General features: G+C 45.4%; 3 pseudogenes; 1 reads left to right on the forward strand and 2 right to left on the reverse strand.

Annotated features, from left to right (window-relative positions):
• Nucleotides 1-4,869: 4,869 nt before the first annotated feature.
• On the reverse strand, nucleotides 4,870-10,193 carry LOC147460726 (uncharacterized; annotated as a pseudogene).
• A 47-nt stretch (nucleotides 10,194-10,240) lies between these two features.
• Nucleotides 10,241-15,042, reverse strand: LOC147460727 (uncharacterized; annotated as a pseudogene).
• A 294-nt stretch (nucleotides 15,043-15,336) lies between these two features.
• Nucleotides 15,337-17,425, forward strand: LOC147460728 (uncharacterized; annotated as a pseudogene).
• The last annotated feature ends 1,381 nt before the right edge of the window (nucleotides 17,426-18,806 follow it).

The raw sequence follows: 18,806 nt of genomic DNA on the forward strand, positions 1-18,806 counted from the left end.
GCCCGCCCTCTTGCAATACGTAGTCGTGTTGCATTCGCACTCAGTGGCTCGCCCGTCTCCTTGAGGCTTGCCCATCTCTTCGAGGGGAAACACATCGTCCATACATAACCTGCCCCAGCATGCTGTTCTTCTCATACCCGCATTGATACCTCCTGGTTGTGGTACATCCCCAATTATGCAATCTAGTCCCTGGCTGCCTGGTATGATGTATGAAGGGGATCGGGGAGCACCACAGACGGAGAGTGAGAGAGAGAGAAGGAGACACACACACGATGTGGGTGGGGAGACTGTGAAGTTTCAGCTCCCCCTATACAGTATAATCACTATAAGTATATGGTAACAGTGGGTGGGTGCCCATGACCTCTGCGACCGGTCAAGGCACATAGGCCTTAACCCCAACAAACTCCCACTCAAAGGCCAATGTGCCTTTAAGCAAGATCTACTAGTATACAACTAATAGAAGGTGAGATATTCTCTCAACCTATGCCCATTGACTCTCGATGAGCTAGTGCATCCGGCTCTACTGATAGACAAACATCCCGCTGCGGAAGCCACACAGAGCTAGCTCCAAGCTCCGCAAATAGTCTACAAGAGCTCATGCACTCTTGCAAGTATCGGTCCAATACCTGCAAACCTCCCCTATGCTCTATGTCGAGATCAGTCATCGAACAACTAATCAACCCTGCTGCAAATGCGCCCACTGCAGCAGCTGCTATGTCGGGCCTCGAGATCAGCATCTTGTACATGAGGACACCGAACGTTGATGCAACCCTGGCAACCTCTGCCACCTCCAACTCAGAACTCAACTCATGGCAATCTTGTCCCCTATCATAGAGACCATGGCACTCTGACTCCGAGCTCTGGAGTGACTCCTCGTGCCCACCACATATCACATGTGTACCAAGAGTATCCATCTGTCCTGAATCTGCATCAAGCTCTGGCATAAGCATATCAAGAAATGACTCCACAATAGCCGACATCTCAACATCCATGTGAGTCATCTCTGTCATCACCTCTAATGACTCATCCTGCTGTGACTCATTAGATCTGTCCCGCTCTACCTGTGCATCCGTAGATGCAACCTGCACAACAAGGTCACTGCTCTTCACTCCATGCAAAGCATCCTGCAACCCACAAGCAAAAGAGACTCGCCTGCTCTCTCGCTCTCTACCTGGCTGCATGATCAAAGACACAACACCGTCTCTCCCGTGATCCACATGCAATGGGTAATCTATACCACTCTTGGCACCTCTCGCAATCACTAGCGAACCCAAGTGCATCACAAAATCTGGCTCTTGTAGCGAAATCTGACATCCACAATCTCTAAGCTGACCAATCGAGATCAAACTCACTGTAAAATCTGGTACATAGGGCACATGTCATAACAAGTAAGATGCACCACTCGGTAATGACAGTCTCACATCTCCTGCACCTGCTATCGCATGCACCGATCCATCGGTCAAACATACACTGCCAAGCATCCCGCTATAATAGCTACAAAACCATTCACGATGCGGCGTGACATGAAACATAGCATCTGCGTCTAGCAACCACTGCGAAGGGAGTGCACTATCCACATGTATAGCATCTCGTGCATAGATCGAGGTAAAAGTGACATCCCCGTCACTAGTATTCTCCGACACTACATCTGCCTCAACTGTAAAAGCAATTGAGTCCATAGCATCACTACATACATCTCTGAGACTGCCATGTCTCCTACGATGTCGTATACGACAAAAACAGTGCCGTCTAACGTGTCCAGAATGACCACAATACCAACATGTCACCTGTCGACGTGCTCGTGAATGTACATGTCTCACACGAGTCCGTGATGACTTAGATCTATCATACATATCATGTAATCTGCGCCGAAGTGCTCTTGAAGTAGTCTCATACATAACAAGAGCATATACAGATTCCGCAAGGTGCAAAGAGAGTGTAGATAGTGCCATCTCCTCTAGCTCCTGCCACTGATCATCAGACATGTTTGAAGGTCTACCTGCATCACCACTCAATGGTCGATGCAACCCTCGCTGTGTCAATGCATCAAGCATACACTCTCTCCATGTTGCAAAGTCTGACCCATTAAACATGCACATTTCAGAGAGATCATAATCTGAGCGATCACCTGTCTCTGCTATGAGCACAATGTAGCAAACTAGAAAGCAAAACCACCTCACCAACAACACCTGGAAACTGTCTACAAATATGTCCAAAAACATAATGTAAAACCTGTGAGACACACTCCAAAATAGAGCTCCCGCAATGTCAATACAAGCCCCGCCTACTCTAGTATCACACTGCAATATGTGAGCTAATCACCAAGCCCACACTATGCGGTATCGATGCATACACACGCACAAGTCTCCCACCTGCAGAGAACACCGCACGCAAATGCTGAGTGCAACCCGCAATCTCTACCTAGATCGCATAAATGATACGCATAAAACTCATGGGAAAATTTCACCAGAGTTTCGTCAGTAAAATGGCCACAAAACCAGTAACCAAACTGGCTGCACGCTCAAAACCATGAGCAACCAAAGCACATCAAACCGTACTCCAAATGCATGCACCAATCTCCACACTTTGCATACATCATTGCAAACACCTACAAATCTAGTACACAAATATCTGCTCTACCTGTGACTGCCAAAAAACATGCTCGAGGCATACATTGCCGAGATCAAAATTCAATCACATTAGTCTCCCTGAGCATCAAACCACATAAGGCATACATCGTATCCTCCCACCTGTGAGGAAACTTGCAGCAAATATCACTCTCACATCTGAGAGCAAACCATGTGTGGAATCCTCGACACACAATAAACACCTGCTACTGCAAAAAATTCAGCGTTCAGAATTTTAAAATTTTGATATGACGAGCGCGTCCGGAGCATGGCAAAACCCCGAGGTAGACTCTTGGATCACATGTATCCGAGTCCGAGTGTGAAAGCTATGCCAAAAACCTCCGTTTCGGCCCAAAAACGTAGCATAAACTACCAAAAGAGGGCTGAAAAATGCAGCTCCTCAACTGTAGCTCGAATGAGGTTTCTGATGGCTCGAATGGCTTCAAAAGGGGGGTAAAACGCCAGGACACTTGGTGGAAACGCTCTCAGAAAGCTGAATTTGCCGATGCCGAAGTCGAAACCGTGTTTGCACTCTTGAAAGTGCACGCACGCGGACACAATTTCGAGAATGAAACTGGCTCTCCATTGTCATCGTGACTGTGCACACACGTGCTTCCTCTGCACCTACGCTTTGAAACGAATTGAAGGGGATCGGGAAGCACCACAGACGGAGAGTGAGAGAGAGAGAAGGAGACACACACACGATGTGGGTGGGGAGACTGTGAAGTGGCAGCTCCCCCTATACAGTATACTCATTATAATTATAGGGTAACAGTGGGCGGGTGCCCATGACCTGGGCGATCGTTCAAGGCACATAGTCCTTAACCCCAACAATGTCGAGTCCACCTAACTCGCTCTGCATCCTCTTGCAACCTACCTTGTCACCGTGGGATCCAACGGCCATCTGTGGCCTGCAGTCGTGCTACATTCCGTCTATCAGAGCCAGAAAAGGGCTCTAATCCTTTGGGCTTAATCCCGCATCGGCCAAGTATATTCTAGCGTGATGTCAGCTCAACACCTCCGTGCATTCGGGTCATTCCGTAAACAAATTCATCTCCGCATGGGCAACCTTTTCTAGGGTCCCATATGCATCTCTTCACCTCCAGTAGGTCACTATCCACAACCCCAAGCAGGCCTGCTTGCCACACATGACTCGGGTAGTCGCATTTTTAACACCCATCATTGAATCATGCGGTGAACTGTGACCACGCGGCGATTAATCTCACTAGGTTTGCCTCAGCTAGCTTATGGCTCGCATACACAAGTCTATAAGGCTCCTTCAGGGACATTTCCAATCGGGTCTCCATGACCTCCTTTGTGACCCAATGACCTTGCACCACTATCAATTCATAACCCCAGTCACACCTTGCTGTACCTCGCACCTCAATGACCACTCGCATCACTGTCGCACTCATCACTACCGGCATATCCCTGCTCGTTTCTCCCGTTGCGGGGAATTTGACCACCTTTTCCAGGTAATCCCACAATCATCCTTCCCATGTGTGCTCCAAACCAATAGGCTTGTTGTTTTTGACCTTCCTGTTTTCCCGACCGCCATCTGGTCCAAGCTATTCGCAGCCATACTATGAACACCATTTGCTGAGGGGTTCGGCCTCATGCACACACCCCAACTCAGCGGTATACCGTAGGTTATACGCATATCAGCAGACCCTGCCAGGTTCACATCCTTTATCTTCACTTCACAATCAAGCATCACGACCACAGTGCCACATTCCAGGTTTGCCACATCTCCTCTCAATTCTTCACATACAAATGGATTATCGCCACGGATTTCCACAATCCCCTTCTCGGGCAATTCGAAGGTAGCAGCCTATAGGTCGCTACGTGTCGCATGCTCCAGCTCTCCCCTCTCGTGTGGGGGATAGGAGTCCACAGGGTTCATCTGGTGCTCCTCCTCAATTTCTTCACTGGTACAATACCCACCATTTAAGTATGGCTTGCAAGCCAACAACTCCCCATCCAACAGGGTATGACTAGCACTACTTCCGGTTTCGTGCAATAGTTTTTCCTCATAACAGGCATCAACATAGCCGGGAAACATTGCATCCAATTTCTTTGTCAACTCTTCCTCAATCATGCATTCTGCTTCTTCGTCCACACACGGGACATCCATACATTATTCTCCTTCGTCCATACACGGGGCATCCGTCTCCTTCTCTTCTTTTGCTTGTTTTTCCTCTTCGCTCAGCTTGGCATGCATCATCGACACCTTTTCAAAAAATCAGGTCATCACTTGCTCTTGCCAATGGAGCTCGGCATCCATAATCATTTTCTTTCTCTCGAGCTCTTTTCTCGTTCTTCTACTTTCTAGCCGCATCCCCTCTACATCCTTGTAGTAACTCTCAGTCGTCCTCAAGAGTGTCTGAGTCGAGGTCTGCATAGCCTTTTGCACCGCATCCCAGTCATATCTTCGTTTTCCTTCGCTCCATCCAGCAAAGCATTCCCTCATGCATCGTATCGCTCTTTCAAAGCATAGAGGGCAACCTCCACGTTGAACCATGCCTTCAGTGAGGCCATATCCAAAAGCTTGAAAAAACAGATTGACCCTTAAAACGGTAGGATCAGTGATGCCACTTCTCCTATGCAATTGCAGCTATGAAGTCACTTAGTGTAGATGCATATCCATCAACAGTAGAAGCTCAGCAACCTAGCGTTTTTGGAGACCCATCACCCAGCTTTTTTGACAATTTTTAGCATGGAGTTTTTCAGCAATGAAAGACCAGCAGATTGAGCCCCTAAAGAGTAGCACATTCAGCCCCAAGAAACCTCAGTTTTCAGCCCTAAACCTGCAGATTTTCAGAGTCAAAGACCTACAGAACAATCCCAGAATCAACATTTTTGGACATAGTCGTAGATTTCAGCCCATAGCGTTTTTGGACAGCAGATACGAGATTGCATATTTCAGCCCTTAGGACGGTGTCATCATCCCCTTCGTCATTGCCTACATAGCCTAGACTTGCATCATTTCCATGCATTCAGCTTGATCCAGTTGGTGCTCTCCTACGTGATTGCAACTATGAAGTTACACCTGCCTCCAATGGGTTACTAGCATGGGAGATTTTGATGGACCAGAAAAACCAAGTCGATCTTGTTCTCATAGAGGTCATGATGCCCTGTTTATCAGGCATAGGTCTATTGGAGTGAATTATGAACCATGGGGCCCTCAAGCACATTCCGGTTATCATGATGTCCTTTAATGACTCCATCCCATGGTATATGAACCTTCTTTAGATAAGACGAGCAGAGGTCTCCCATCCGACGTTTGAGGACGATGCCGGCTCCGAGCTGGAGGATAGCCCCGTCAGGCAAGATGTCGCATGTGACACCCAAGCTGCCAATGCACGTGCGCATTGGTGGAGGTGGAGGCGTTGATGGGGGAGTTGGCGGCTGAGGCAGTGTCTCATGAGAGAGAGAGAGAGAGAGAGAGAGAGAGAGAGAGAGACATAGATGTTAAAAATATTTCTTTCTTTCTACTTACCGTGTTGCATCGCGTCGATGACCCATGAGTTTGCACATTTGCTTCATCATCCACTTGTAACTCCATCATGTCCCATACTCCGTCTCTAGTGTGTTGATAATATATTTCTTGTCATCCTCATGCTGATCACTACATTGCAAAATAAAGTCAATTAATAATTCAACTAACAAACTAAAATTTATATTTTTTATGTTAATTAATACTTACTTCCATGGTATTGATAGCCGTTTTTCGACTCTCCGTAATTGCCATAGTCAGTTACCTCACCCTACCATAATCACCTAAACATTGTGGCTATTCTTACCTTTTCATTGTACATAAGCGTGTGTGAGTTAGAGGGCTTTTCCGATATCTTCTTAAAACCCTTAGCTAGCTAGTCACTGGGCTAATTGAGCCAAAAAAATAAATATTCTGGTATTTTATTTAAATATTTATACTTAGGTGTGTGTTTTATTAAACTTGTGTATGCCTTCTTTCATCCTCTTACACCATAAGTATATTTTTTGTCAATGTGCACATACTCTAACCTCATATTTTTCTTTTATACAAATCACTCCCACATTTTCACCCTCACCCTCGTGAAAACAAAAAATGATTTCTACTCCCTTAGTCACGTTTATTATATTATTTTCATTTACTTGCATGCATTTTCCTCTTTCACCCAAAATAATACAAAGAGGGACCATATCATATGATTCTAATATCTTTCCATATCCATAATTTCTCCATATTTTTTTAATTATTTTTACTCATTATTCTAACACCATGTGCTTATTGAGCTAAAATCCATGAATAGTCCATACACTAGTCCCACCATGTATATATTGCTTTATTCACCAATAATCCTCCTCCATGCATGTGTAAAGGGCAACTTGGATGCTTTGTATTATGATATGACAAAGGAGAGGCTCACTCTTGGATGCATTGTACAAATTCAACAAAGGAGGGGGCCACTAAAAGACTTTTGCAGGCATAAAAAACAAGCTTTTTGGTGAGATTTTTGGCACCCATCTCCACTCCGAATTTGGAGTGCTGGTCAAAAGAGAAAATGTATCCCACAAACTGAGTACTCACCTCAAATGTTTTCATGATTTTTGAAGCTACCAGCGGGTGAGATGGGATTTTTTGAGTGGATCCCAATCTGTCCACTTCTCTCACAAAGTAACCCATGGTCTTCTCTCACCTCTTTTCCCACTTCCACACACACACACACACTCATTCCTCTCCATCCCTCACTCAAACCTACACCTTTCATGGTTTCTCTCACCTTCTTCACCATTAACCTCCCGTCTTACTTCCATAGCTCTCATATGAGCTCTGCATGTACATACACCATCTCTATGTCTCTCTCTATTACTTCCAAAGTACAATTCCATCTTACCCCTTCTCTATATACATAAAATTCAGCATGTAAACCATGCTTAACCTCTGCAAATCAAGAGATCTCATCAACCAAATTACCATTTTCATCGTGATAATCAACCTTGGCAACGGTGGCGTAAAGAAGAGAACACAAAGAAGAAGATCGATAGTCATTTTGAGAACCTACACAAGTAAGTCAAAAATTTCTTCAAGCTTCACCATCACAAGGATTTCCTCACTTCATTCAACCATCCACCCCATTCTACCCATTGTAAATACACCATTAACCTTCTAGTGATTACTAACACTAACCACTAACATACTAACACAAAATAGCAATTGACCTAACCATAAAAGACACCTCACCTCAAAACATGTGTATAGTAACTCTCTCTCTCTCTCTCTCTCTCTCTCTCTCTCTCTCTCTCTCTCTCTCTCTCTCCTTCTCTCCTTACTTACTTTCACCTTATCTACCATCAATAATGCTCTTTTTTAAACCCACATCCATTACTCAAGCAGACAAAGAAGGCCCTCAATGTTTTGATATTCAAAAAAATCATAATCCTAATTTGTTAGCTTGTAAATTAGGATTTCCAATAATCTTAATGAGGAGTCTTCAACCTATAAATAGGCCCCTCTCCTTCTTGTAAAAAAACCTCCAATATCTCACATAGCACCCCAACACTCTATGCGTGAGGAGAGACTTAGGTGTAGCAACCACTTTGTGAGCTTCACTCTTGGTGTGAGAGAAGCTTTCAAGTTACACATTGCAAGTGAGAGAGCGTGAGTTCAAAATCTCAAAACCACTATTGTATATGTTCCTCCATCATCAATAAATTGAGGTTTGGTGCATCAAAGGCATGATTCGACGTTCAAATCTTCATCCTTCCACTTGTGTGATACGGTTTAGTGAATTCAAGGTGTCTTGTGTACTTTGAGTTTTATCGTTTATCTTGTTTTAGAAAGTGTTTTAGTGTGTTTTCATTGCCAATTTTGTGTCCATTGTAAGAGGGTATTGTGGTGAGAGGTCTCCCACACCCTAATACAGTGTGTGTGTGTGTGTGTTGGCAATGTTTAGCATTCACTAAGCATTGAGTGAGTTTTTTACAAGCTCTACGATAGCAACATAACAAACCATCTCCATTTGCAAGTCACAAATAAGGTATTACGCAAGATCCATTCCTCTCTCTCTTCCCTTTGCTCTAGCTCTCTCTGGCCCATTTTATGTGAGTCTTGGTGTGAGGTTTCTTGTGTGTGTTTTGTGGCACATCCTCTTGGTTGTGCCAAAATCTCTCTTGCGTCCTAGTTCGCATACCATAACTAGGTGGTGCCCCTTCATTTGTTTGGCTGTGGATTTGTTGTTGTTGTTTCTTGCTTGTGGTTGCCCCAGCCCCAATTGAGCAGCATGGGATCCTTGAGAGGTGTTGAGAGGTCGCCTCTCTTGTTGCCCGCCCCAGACCGCCTCAGTATATGAACCTGCTTTAGATAAGATGAGCAGAGGTCTCCCATCCCACGTTTGAGGGCGATGCCGGCTCCGAGATGGAGGATAGCCCGGTCAGGCAAGATGTCGCATGTGACACCCAAGCTGCCAATGCACGTGCGCATTGGTGGAGGTGGAGGCACTGATGGGGGAGTTGGGGGCTGAGGCGGTGTCTCACGAGAGAGAGAGAGAGAGAGAGAGAGAGAGAGAGAGAGAGAGAGAGAGAGAGACATACATGTTAAAAATATTTCTTTCTTTCTACTTACCGTGCTGCGTCGCGTCGATGACCCATGAGTTTGCACATTTGCTTCACCATCCACTTGTAACTCCATCTACTCCGTCTCTAGTGTCTTGATAACATATTTCTTGTCATCCTCATGTTGATCACTACAGTGCAAAATAAAGTCGATTAGTAATTCAACTAACAAACTAAAATTTATATTTTTTATGTTAATTAATACTTACTCCCATGGTATATGAACCTGCTTTAGATAAGACGAGCAAAGGTCTCCCATCCGACGTTTGAGGGCGATGGCGGCTCCGAGTTGGAGGATAGCCCTGTCAGGCAAGATGTCGCATGTGACACCCAAGCTGCCAATGCAAGTGTGCATTGGTGGAGGTGGAGGCACTAATGGGGGAGCTGGTGGCTGTGTCTCACGAGTTGATCGGCCTGGTGGCGTGCTACTCTGCCGGTGATGCCTACATGCAATATAAACATACGGCAGATTAGATGAGAGTTCTTAAAAACTACTTGATATTTAATCCATAATAGATATACCTCCGAGACTGACGGCCACTAGCCTGTGAACCAGGTGTCAAGTACTAGGAGGTACATTAGGAGTAAGCCGCTGAATCTCATGATGTGGTGTACCTAGAATAGGAGTCCTAAGCAAACAAATACATCAAGGGACTACATATATTAAGATTTCTATATTTAAAAAAAATGACATTACTACTTTATCAATCGAGAAGATTACCGATGTGCTATGGTCTGATCTGCATGAGAGGAAGTCTACACTCCTGTGTGTGGCTTGGAAGATGTACCCTCTCCAGGACGTATGGGCAAACTGAATCGCTCAAGAAACTCGATGGAGCTGTCTAAATTGGCGTCATCCATCTCCATATAATCTGACATAGCCTCTGTCAAAGCCTCTCTTGATAGTCTAGTGGTACGTAGCAAAGTCTTGATGAACGTCAACTTCACTCTATGACCCTGGTCACTCATCGTATCTGTTTATTTAAAACAAACCATATGTCAGACTAACACAAACATCATATCTGCATGTAACATCAATGCAAGTAAAAATATTAATGGATCAAGAATCTACAGATGAGGTCGAAGCAGCCATGAATGGAGTGGACTACAACAAAATAGATCAAACCAAAATGCTACAGATCCTTCAAAAGGTTATGAATCAAATGCAAGATCAGGTAGCAAAACTTAAAGAGAAACACGCTCAATAACAAATTCAATGCAAGAGTAAGCTACATGAGAGATTTGATGGTTTGTGGTCGAATGCAGCACGAGCTTATAACCATATGGCAGATGTAGACAAAATGAAGCACACCTGGATGTATTCCTGGAAAGGACTCAACCTGAGCTATATGGTATTGTTGGCAACACTTTCGCTGCCTACTCTCACATGGTATCAGACACTGAGTTTCTTCTCCTAAGCCGACGATTCCTTGCTGATTGCTTCCGTCACAAAAAACTCCCTCAAATTTGAGATCGCTCCCCCTTGGTGGCTGTGTTTTCTACAAACAGCAGCGTTTTCACCTCTTAGGCTGCGTTTTTTGTGCTATGGAGCCAGATCAGCCATCGCGACTCCCTTCTCTCTCAGCCCTGAAGGGATTAACCCAGACCAGCCGTTGATGAAGCACTTGCAGCAGCGTTTTCAGCAGTAGACACAGTAGAAGATCAACCCCTTGAAGCATTGAAAAGAACCCCCATTTTCAGCCATAAAAACGTAGCCAAAACAGTCATTTTCAGCCACCCGAAACAGCCCAAATATTTGCAGAATTTCAGCAGTTGAAGACCACAGATTTCAGCCCTAAAGTCATTATCGTCATCACCGTCATCGTCATCGGCAGGTCCCAAGTTTCATTAGTCCATTGCATACGCATTGTACCACTTTGTGCAATCAAAAAGTAGACCACTCTCGCCCACGAGATTGGGGCCTTCGGAGGAGGGTTTTACAACATCTCTGGTGTTGTATCTCTCTTCTCTCTATCTCTCAGTCTCATTCACGCACAGTGTCCATTCACTTTGTTTGTGATCATAGCATTTTCTCATTAAGAACGGAAGACTCTACCTTCCATAAAAACAAAAGGAATCTTGAGCACAGTTCGGAGCATTCATCTTGAGCAAAGCGCAAACAATCATTCCGTTGCACCTAACAGGAGCTTTATGTCCGAGATGTCTCTTGAAATGCAATGACAGCAGGATATTCCCAACATGGGCAGGGCCAAGGAGCTCTGGTCGTTTTTCATTGGACGAAGCGAGGATATCTCTCTAGACACAGTCACATATGAGCAACAGTAGGGCCAAGGAGCTCTGGTCATTTTTCACTGGACGAAGAGAGGATATCTCTCTAGACGCTGTCACATATGAGCAACAGCAAGCAGAGGCCATCGAGCAGATCGACTTGAGCTTTTAGGACAAGTGGCTAGGGCGTCTCCCTCAATGTCTCACCTACAACTGCCAGCTTATGATAGCCTACGCTCTTGCTCTCTTCCAGATGCAATCACATATGCTCTAGAATGTTTTCAGCTGATGCAGAGAGAGGCCATCTCTCGAAATGCAATGTTATCTCAAGGAGTGCATTGATTGCAGTAGTGTCACTTCAGGAAGGGAGAGATTTGTTTTCAACAGATGCAAAGAGAGGGCATCTTCTTCAATAACAGATCTTGAGTTTAACTCTCGTCGACAGATAGATCTTTGAGGTCTCTTGGGATAGTTTCCTACAACGTTAAAATCCTCTTCTTCTTTAAATGCAATCAAGTACACTTGCACCTTGAAGGCATATGGTATTGCACAAGATGATGATATGGAGAAAAGAATTCATTTTGATATTGTTAGTCAATGGTTTTGCTTGGCACTACCTTGGTCGACATGTATGCCTAATGTGGTGCAATCCATAGATCACAAAAAGTATACTTAAAGTAAGAGGTCAAGACAAGGGTTCAAGAGACTTCGCCTACAGGCTCGTTCTACTCGTTTCGCCCACTAAGATTTGGGAAGGCTTGCTGGGGTGGGTTGACGGACGGCACATGAGCTTGCAGTGGATGCAGCGTGGATTGTGGGCTGAGGTCAAGACAAGGGTTCAAGAGCCTTCGCCTAACAGGCTCGTTCTACTCGTTTCTCCCACCACTAAGAGCAGGGAAGGCTCGCTGGGGTGGGTTGACAGACGGCACGTGGGCTTGCAGTGGAGGCAGGGTGGATTGTGGGTTGAGGCCGATGCGGAGGACCGCCCTGAGTGGGGACACCTAGCTATAGAATCCTCTTCGACTGCCCTCGATCTTCATTTTTTGACAACACGAGTTGGCTTGTGCTCCTTTCTCCTTCGGAGATCAACATGTAAGCCTCGGTTCCTGGCATTCTATTCGGTTTGGGAGGGGGTGTGGCTCCAGTGGGCAGGGGAGCCCCATTTGAGTGGCACTCTCAGATCCATGCTGTGGTTTGAAGATGGGATTGGCTCCTTAGCATCCAAGAGGTTCTTCTAGCGGCTCAGATCGAGAGGGTTTGTGCGTGGCAGCCGTGCATTTCAAATCAGTGCATTTCAAAAGACGACATCCTGGAGAGGAAACTCATCAAGCACTTTTTCCGCTTTATGAAGAGCACCACATTTGGAATACATGTCGACCAAGGCAGTGCCAAGCACAACGTTTTCTTTCAACAACCACTCACTAACAATATCATCATAACTTCTTTTGCCCATATCAGCATCTTGTGTACTACCACATGCCCTCAAGGTGCCACTGTACATGATCGCATTTGGAAAGATGCAGTCTCTCTGCATCTGCTTAAAAAAGCTCTCTCTCTCTCTCTCTCTCTCTCTCTCTCTCTTGTTGACCTAACCTTGTAGCAATCAATGAACTGCTTGAAATAACATTACATCTAGAGAGAGACCCTCACTTCGCATTAGCTAAAAATAAGCTAGAGCGTATGTGATTGCGTCTAGAGAGACACCCTCACTTCATCCACTAAAAAATGACCAGAGCTCCTTGGCCCTACCCAAGTTGGGCATATCCCCCAATCAGTGCATCTCAAGAGACGACACTTCAGACAGAAAGCTCCTCAAGCACTTTGTGTGCTTCATGAAGTGCACTACATATGGCATACATGTTGACCAAGGCAATGGCAAGCATGACATCCCATTCCATTGAATACAGTCTAGAGCTCCTGAGCCCTATCCAAGTTAGGCATATCCCGCAATCAGGCGACATCCGTGATAGGAAGCTCTTAAAGTACTTTTTGTGATCGATGAAGTGCACCACATTAGGCATACATATACATCAAGGTAATTCCAAGCACAACCATTGACTAACAATATCAAGTGAATTCTTTTGTCCATATCAGCATCTTGTGCAATACCATATGCCTTCAAGGTCCACTCTGTAGATGAGCTCACCGATGAGTTTCGACTCTTTGTCAGCCAAATGAGAGGTTGCAGGCTCTCGCTGACTCCCCCACCAGGAACCAGCACCTAATTCTCATGGACTGCCACCATGTCCTTGATGATGGTTGGACTCTCGCCCAACAACACGTACTGAGATCTCTCTCTCTCTCTCTCTCTCTCTCACACACACACACACACACACACACACACACACACACACAGGCACAACCACTCTACTAACTATCACATGAGAGGCTGCCAAATGAGAGGCTGCAGCGCAGTTGGCCAGGGTAGCCATGGCACTAGCAAATGAGGAGGCGATGAAAGGCAAGAAACACTCGCGCAGTTCATGCAAAGAAAACACATCATCTAGCTCTTCTATCTTCACCTCTTCTCCTTCAAAGCTCACTACCATACTTGATGGTGGTGAAGATGATGATGGCTCTTGCATGCGCTTGCATTGTTGACGTTGTTTCTCGATGCCTGCAACTCCATCTTCGACTGGTGCTTCTCGTTTCACTCTCTTCTTCTCTTTGTCTCCACCTCTTTCTCTAGCATGGGAGCCACGACATTGACGGAAAAGTTCAGCAATGCGCGCACCCCGCGCATCTTCAATGCTTCTCGATCATATGCCAAAGCTTCCTCCTCATCTGTGTCAAAGGTCCCTAGCCAAACACGGGCCCCTTGCCTTGCAGAGTCTCGGATCTCGGCTGCATATTTGCCCCACGGCCGACACCGTACTCCTTGGTAATGCTTCTTGTTGGAGCTCTTGGCAAGCTCTATGGGTGTTAATGATGAGCTTGAAGGGGCAAAGCACAATGTAGAGGCAACACCATTTTTTATGCCTTTATTTGGAGGAGTTGTATTTTGCGGTGTTGATGATCTGGGTGCAAGGTGACTCTCCATCGATGCATCTTTGAATTTTGGGGTGCACGGAACCCAGCCTGTCTTGTTCACAGCTTCTTTAAGATTGCCATACACCATCATGTCATCTGAGTCATTTTCATTCAATGGCAAACCAGAGCTTGTGCCCAAGCATGATCTCAAGCAAGTTGGGGTGACTTGAACAATCTGTACGAGCAAACGAGAGTGGGTCGAGGGGCCGGACTCGGTGACACCCGTTTGAAGGATGTTTCTTATGCACTACTGCCCCTTCATTTGCATCACAATCTCATGCAATGTACGACATAAACCTCGTCTATGCGATGCATTTGTCATCGTTTAAACGACGTCCGTCAATTATTAGTCCCTCGCAAACCCCCCCTATGGCTAGTTAAGAGAGCCCTAAATTTTTGGGGGATCATGTTTACCTCGAGATTTGGGCTAGCCCCTCTCCACCGTTGATCGCCTTACTCTACCCCACATGTGGACTCGTTTCACTTAGTGCCATGTGGTCCCTCCCTCGTATTGTTGCTGATGTAAATTAACTTTACCAAAACGAAAGAGCGTGAGCATCTTCCGAATTGAATTGTGCTTGTATTGAGTAATGTTGTATAGGTCATTTTCATGTGTAAAAATTGGCTCTAGCAAGGTTCCCCATCAATAATTATTAAACGCTAGGGTAAATTGTAGTGTAACTAGTCGCCTTCCAAGCCTGCAGCTTAGTTCTTAGGAAGCTTGAAGTATTGAGGGAATGGTTGATTTGTTGAGCTTGCTTAAGAATATTAGTATTACTGCTGACTCCTGCTATACTATTGGGCGAGCTTATAAGCACCGAAGCAGCAGAAGCGCACTAACACTCACAGCATAATGGCAGCTTATCGGGTAGCTCCTTCATGCATCTCCCTGTTGGATTCAACCTCAGCAACGGCTAGGTGAAGCTTGGGATGTACACGCGCAATCTCGAGGGAAGTGTGGTCTTGCCATTCCTCAGCTCTCCCGCCTTCAACGTTAACTCCTCCAATTCCATGAGATTCCTAGCATGGAAAGGTTCAGCTCACCTTCTCTACATTGCCTTAGTGGGCCTTTATTATGTGACCACCAAATACGCGTCACGTATGAGAAGAAAGTCAAGGACATGAAGAGATCAGTTTCTCTCAATTGGAAGAAGACATCAGGGGAAATAGATAACATAATGTGCAATGGTAAACTCTCTACCACAAGCGAAGAAAGCTCAAGTGACATCGGTGATCTTTGAATCCAACTCACTTGATGATCACGAGGAGGATAAAGTCTTAGTTGGAGAAGACAAGATGATCTTACAAAGCTATCATGGGCCCCTTGCAGGTGTCAATCTCTTTGTTAAAGGGGCACTTCCTCAATTGAGAGATAATAGACATTTCGAAGAGAACGTTTCACTATCAACAAGCAGCAAAGCCTCTAGTGACGCTGGCACAAGCGAGACATCTACATGAGATTTGGATCAAAGTACCACAATGCGGAGTCTCCTCTCCTGGAAAAGGAGAAAGCTGAATTTCCGATCGCGGACATCAGCACGTGGAGAACCGTTGTTGATCAAGTCATATGGTGAGGATGGTGGTGATGACATTGATCGCGATAGGTGCTTGTCAGGCTGCCCCATAGAGCCATGCTGTTCTCCGGTACGTAATATTCCTGGATTGATAATATCTGTTTTGATGGATGAGGTACCTTGATTAATGCAAATCCAAGGCTAGTCTAATGTAAAAAATGCACAAAATCTTTGCTAACTTAACCTAATTTATCACAAGAAGGTTTTGACATTTTCTTATGTAGGAAAATGGGCTCTTTCTCATTGTTTGCATGTACTGTTTAACATCATGAGCTTCCACTCGGGAGGCACCACATACCTAGCTAGTGCGCTTGGGGACCACCAGCCTACCCACTAGGCCGGCGATCCCCTGCCCCCAACCGCACCTAACTAGGTATGCGGCGCCCTTGCTAATAGAAGCCCATGATGTTATGGTAGGTCACAATGTGAGAATTCTTAGGAATTTGTCCAAAAGCTCTTGTATATGGAAATAATTTTTTTTTGTGTTTGTCAGAATGAGGACAAAGCAATGCTTTCTTCAACGATATCTGAATGCTTGGACTTTGGAGAGGAGCTTTTCACTATAGGAAGCTGGGAACATAAAGATTTGGTGAGTAGGGATGGTAACATGAAGTTCTCTACATCTATATTTTTTGCCCCTATTGATCAGAGGAGTGAAAGAGCAGCCGGCGAGAGTGCGTGCATGGCCCTTGTTGTAGTGATCGCGCTGATTGGCTACACAAGAACCCAAATTGTATGCCCATCAAGGCCGAATATGACACCCTCATCCGAGAAGGATCTGCAGAGTGGCGGAAGCTATTTGATGTTGAGGCCTATAGAAGCAAGTTTATGGATGGCCACTTTGACCTTGAGACTGTCATAAACGCAAGAATACGGCCACTAGCAGTGGATCATGAGCGTTCCTTCATTGGCTTTTTCCAACCTGAGGGGCTAGATGACACTTACAACAATTTCTTGCAAGCCGCGAAGTCTTTTGAAGAGATTTGGGCAGCAATAGATCAACAGAGTGTAGGATTGTAGCCCAATGGGGGATTTCAGCTCTACATTGTGAGTTGGAATGATCATTTTTTCCTATTGAAGGTATGCAAAGACGGTTACTACATTATTGACACACTGGGGGAGAGGCTTTATGAGGGATGTAATCAGGCATACGTTCTTCGCTTTGATAGCAAGACGAACCTCTACCATGTGCCAAAAACGGAGGCTTCAAAGGAGCCTGTTAAAGATAAGAAGGAGGTCTTCCCTACCAAAACAGAGGAAAACCAGTCGCCTCAAGCTCAAGATGTGGGTGTATCTTTCCACCACAGCAACACATGCAGCTTAGTTGTTGCCAAGCTACACGCAGGTGTATACACATACACTGCTTGAAGCTAGCTTTTGCCCCCTTTATATATTGCGCTCTGCTTCTTCTATCTGTATCAATGCACACTCTTACTTATATGTTGGTGAAGCTTTGTGATGATAGAGATTTGGTTTTGAGTTGTCATTGCATATGCGCGCGTGCTCGCGCGCACACACACACACTCTTGTACATGCACGCAGTATTAAGGTCTCCTTCACACACAACCTGCACGCCTACACACATGCACAATCACACATTGAACTGTTTTCTTCAAGAATTGTGACTAAGTGGTCATAAGAAGGTGGAAGTTCACTTACTAGTATGTCCACTTTGTCATCTTCTGGTACTTCAACTTGGATGTAAGTGAGTTGTGTGAAAATGCTCTTAAGCATGTTCACTAGGCTAGCAATGTCCTCCCCTTCAATCATAGTAACTTTGTAAAGCAGTCTTTTAAGACTAACTTTGCTTCTTTTGGCCCTAGCTCCAAAATTACTTTATAGGACATGCCAGGCTTCATGTGTTTACATTCATCTATGAAATGCACGTAGTTGTCATGCAAGGAGGTGATGATGATTCCCAATGCTTGTTCGTCTTTGGCCAAATTTTGTGCACTTGCTATGAGTGTAGATGCCCTAGTGTGCACTCCATCAGGTTTGACTTGTTGCTCTAAGGCAGAGCTAATGACAGACCACAACCATTTTTCATAAGGTAGACTCTTAACTTTTTTTGCCAAGTGTGAAATCCCTCCCCATTGAATTTCTCTATTCCCTTGTTCCCCATTTGTGCCAATAGAGGGGTCTTAGCTTAGGAGACTCTCCTAGCCAGTGTCTACCTCTTTACAAGGCGCACAATTGATGATAGAAAAATTTATTTTCAAGTTATTGTGCTTGGCTGCAAGATTTGAAAAGATGAGAAAGAGAGTAAGGAAAAATTCCTTTGAACTTTGTGAAGCTCCTCTTCACCATCGGTGAAGCCCCTCTTCACAAAAGTCACCTTTGGTCGGGTTCTTTGATGCCTTTGATCAATCTTCAATGAATCCTTTTGAAGATTTTGGAGGTGCTAGTCCACGGGAATTGGTGCTAATGCCAGTGGGCTTAAGTGTCTTGCTGTAGTTTGGTGGGAGCAGGGGCTTAAAAAGCCTTGCCTTGGAGCTTTGATGCCAGGAGCAGCATGTGAAGGGCGACTTACAGGGCCGGATAAGTGAATCTCTTGAGGCAGCGCCGTGGGAAAGGGGGCCCAACAGGGCCGACCCGAAAAGCTTGTTAAAAGCGGTTGAGCGCGCGAGGGAGGTCCTTGGCCGGATGGCAGTAGGCAAGCGACTGCGGCCGCGACTGCGGCCGATCGGGCAGGCAAGGGGGGGCGCCGGTCAAATGGCGGTTTCCCTGCGACGGCTGGCCGGTGGCTGCG

Source organism: Adiantum capillus-veneris, chromosome 3 (genome assembly GCF_014529385.1).
Source record: "Adiantum capillus-veneris isolate H3 chromosome 3, ASM1452938v2, whole genome shotgun sequence".
In the NCBI taxonomy this organism is placed as follows: Eukaryota; Viridiplantae; Streptophyta; class Polypodiopsida; order Polypodiales; family Pteridaceae; genus Adiantum; species Adiantum capillus-veneris.